At 44.8% G+C, this 3,839-nt stretch overlaps 1 pseudogene; it reads right to left on the bottom strand.

Annotated features, from left to right (window-relative positions):
• Positions 1 to 2,339: 2,339 nt before the first annotated feature.
• LOC120366372 (small ribosomal subunit protein eS6-like) lies at positions 2,340 to 3,084 on the bottom strand (annotated as a pseudogene).
• Between the last annotated feature and the right edge of the window lie 755 nt (positions 3,085 to 3,839).

The raw sequence follows: 3,839 nt of genomic DNA, 5'->3' as shown, positions 1-3,839 counted from the left end.
TCCAGAAGTTCTTTTCTTCCTCAGGAAGAGGACTGATTCCAAGGTACTGCATAGACTGGAATCTCATCCCATTTCTTCCCTGCCTGCTGCCAGGACTGGATGCTGTGGCTTGCTCATGCGTTCCTCATGCTACTCAGCGCATGCTCTGTCCTTCCCTGGGGAAGGCTGGCCCCTAGCCCTTCCCTTCTTTATACATAGGACAGGACCCCAGGGGGTTCAGTCCAGCCTCATTCTTCCTGCTGCTGCTGGCCTTACCAGAATGCCCAGTGGCATCAGGATTTGCACAGCCAACCTTCTGCTGGGTTGGAGTCATTTGTTCTTATGAGAGCAATGCTGGAGATGGCATCTGAGATGCAGGAAGAAATCATCACTGATGGGCAACATGAAAGAGCAAAAGCATTGAATGCTAAAGAGGACGTTGTGGATCCCAGAATATTTATCCCACACTGAATTGATGGCAGAGACAGGGTTCAAGTCCAGGTGCTGGGATGGCTGAGAAAGGGGTTCAGACAGAGCTAGGAGTGAGCTCGGGGGCGCAAGGGGTAGGCAGCATCTCCACATTCCACTTCCTCATCTGTAGAAGGGAGGCCTGGATGCTTCTCTCAGCTGAAGACAGGGTAAAGCAGCTATTCTGGAAACACTCGCCAGTTCTGTCTCCCTGTTGGTTTGTTTTCTTCAGGGGGTGCTTGATATGTGCAAATGAAACCTGAGTGTGTTCCCCACAGTGGAACTTCTATCTATCCAATCTGGCCACATGATTATATATTCCTATATTATCACAGGAATATATAAAGTGCGACTACATTTTATAACATCTATTTCAGGCGTCCCCAAACTTTTTACACAAGGGGCCAGTTCACTGTCCCTCAGACCGTTGGAGGGCCGCCACATACTGTGCTCCTCTCGCTGACCACCAATGAAAGAGGTGCCCCTTCCTGAAGTGCGGCGGGGGGGGCCGGATAAATGGCCTCAGGGGCCTTAGTCTGGGGACGCCTGATCTATTTTGTGGGGTAAGTAAAACAGAAGAAGTGAGATCCTGGTGGGGATGGGCAAACCAGGCCAATGGATGCCAACCTTTATCAGAAAAGAAGTGGAGTTTGCTTTGTGTCAGTAGGCGGTACAAAAATCATCCATAGAGAGACAGACAGACAGACAGATAGGTAAACACACATATGCTTATGTGTACATAGCTGCAAGTGAGAAGGTTGGAATTATTTTTTAATGTGACTTGCTTTATTGTAATATTCATTTGACTGTGGTGGTCTAGAACAGAACCTGCAATATCTCCCAGGAATGCCTGTCTAAAATCCTTTCCTTCTTATTTAAAAATTTTTTTTCACATGTACATTTCGAACTTTACTTTGTAAAGCTATTACAGCAGTTCTAACAAATAAAAAGCTTGCATTACTTCAACCTTAAAGTCTAATGAGGCTTCTTGTAAAGATTTTGATATTGTCAGAGTAGTTAGCATAAAACTATTAAACTATTAGAAAAAAATGTACACTTATTTTTCACTGATGCAAGAGTTTTCTTATAATTCCTTTTCAGTGTGAAACAGCATAACAATTCACTGGAGTTGAAAAGCTTTGTTAAAACAAATTTGCACTGGTTTAAAAAACTGTTTTAAGATGGTATCCACTAAAACTATGCCTTAAAAGTTACTTTTTCTGCCGGGCGCGGTGGCTCACGCCTGTAATCCCAGCACTTTGGGAGGTTGAGGTGGGTGGATCACGAGGTCAAGAGATCAAGACCATCCTGGTCAACACGGTGAAACCCCATCCTACTAAAAAAAAATACAAAAATTAGCTGGGCATGGTGGCGCATGCCTGTAGTCCCAGCTACTCGGGAGGCTGAGGCAGGAGAATTGCCTGGACCCAGGAGGCGGAGGTTGCAGTGAGCCGAGATCGCGCCATTGCACTCCAGCCTGGGTAACAAGAGGGAAACTCCATTTCAAAAAAAAAAAAGTTCATCTTCACAAGGGCAATTTTCATGTATTAAATTGTGCATAGTGTTTTAAAGAGCTCTATTTCTCTAAATAAACCATATAAAAAAGATTACTAGTCATTATTTATTTTCCCCAAGTTTCATACTTTCTGAAGAGGCAAGCTGTCCTGCTGAGAATCCCTTCCTGTCCCACCCATCCCCTGAATCCCTTTACCATGACCTCGTCTTCCACTGCCACACAAGAGGTCTGATTTTATCCACCATTGGATTGCTGTATACATATCCCCATTTTCTGTGACCGAACTTGCCCTCTCTTCATTTATGTCGTTTTCTATCAGCAATGAAAAATCTGAACAGAGATGTGAGTCTGATCTCATTTATTCGTTACTCAAAAAATCTTATTTCTGACTGGATTCAGACTTAGAAGTAGAAGCTCGCAGAGACGAAAGTCTGCGTCTCTTCGCAATTTGTTCCTGGCGCTTTTCTTTAGCCTCCTTCATTCTCTTGGCCAAAGGTTTAGCATATTCTGTGGCCTCTTCCTTGTTGTTCTGAGTCCGCTGCTTCTTCAGAGCAGTACGCCGCCGTTTGTGCTGCAGGACGCGTGGAGGAACAAGATGCTGAATCTTGGGTGCTGTAGTCCTAGGTTTCTTACCTTCTTTGTTTAAGGGCTTTCTTACAACATACTGGCGGACATCATCTTCTTTAGAGAGATTGGAAAGTTTGCAGATTCTGCTAGCTCTTTTGGGCCCCAAGCGACAAGGCCTGGTGGAATCAGTCCAGGAATATCCTTCTCTCCTTTCTTTACAATAACCAAGTTGAGAACGCGCAGATTAGCATCCACAATGCAACCACGAACTGATTTTCTCTTTCTCCAGTTCTCCTTGGTCTGTAACAGGAATGCCCCTTACTCAGTAGCAGGTGGACACGACCATGAGTCAAGATGCCTTGCTTCATGGGGAAACCTCGATTGTCGTTCCCACCACTGATTCGGACCACATAACCCTTCCGTTCTTCACCCAGAGCATCAGCAGCAACTTCTGTCGCCATCCGCTTCTCATAAAAAGTACGAAGTGTGCGTTCGTCGTCCACTCCAATGAGTTTCTGGCAGCCAGTGGCTGGGAAGGAGATGTTCAGCTTCATCTTGAAGCAGCTCTACGCCTTCCAGGTGCCACGGAAAAGAGGCTCTTTTAAATTTTATTAATTTAATTTAATTTTTTAATTTGCAAATAACTAAATTGTACATATTTATGGGGTATGCAGTGAGGTTTTGCTGCATTTTAAGAGCTTACTTACTAGGTGCTCACTTCTCATGGCTGTGCCGCATCTGTCATAAAAATGATTGGCGACCTTGATCCCAGGCATTAGTTACCAAAGCCACAGCAGCCAGCAGACAACTGATGCATGCATGCATTGGATGGCTCCAGAGCATGCTGAAAATCACTTCCCTGACTGTTAGCAAGGAAATGACTCTCTTGACTTCTCGTGGACTGATCTTCTATTGTGCTTGCTAACAAACTGGAGTTGAATGAAGCACACATGAATGAACATTTGTCTTAAAACTTCAGTCACTGGAAGGCAGCCTCGGAGCGGTGCTGATGATCTGGACCTGGCCCTGCTTCTGTCAGTCATGAGGGTTTCCTTGTCCTGAGAGAGGAACTGAAACCCACATGCCAGCCCTCATTTGCCCAAAGTAGCTAGCGGGATACTCATCACACCGCCATATTACGTCTTATCTCTTTTCTTAGTTTAAAAATGATTCAATTTCTATAGCACCAATACTTACATACCAGGAGAGCAGGGCTGATGCCTCTGAGTTACTTGTATCAATTCCCTCATTAGATGGGGAATGTGCCAGTATTTTCAGCAAACGTTGAATGCGATGAAACATTTGCTAA

This window comes from Saimiri boliviensis, chromosome 2 (genome assembly GCF_048565385.1).
Source record: "Saimiri boliviensis isolate mSaiBol1 chromosome 2, mSaiBol1.pri, whole genome shotgun sequence".
Lineage (NCBI taxonomy): Eukaryota > Metazoa > Chordata > Mammalia > Primates > Cebidae > Saimiri > Saimiri boliviensis.
Note: the sequence above shows the minus strand (reverse complement) of the source record. Positions and strands in the feature narration are given on the sequence as shown.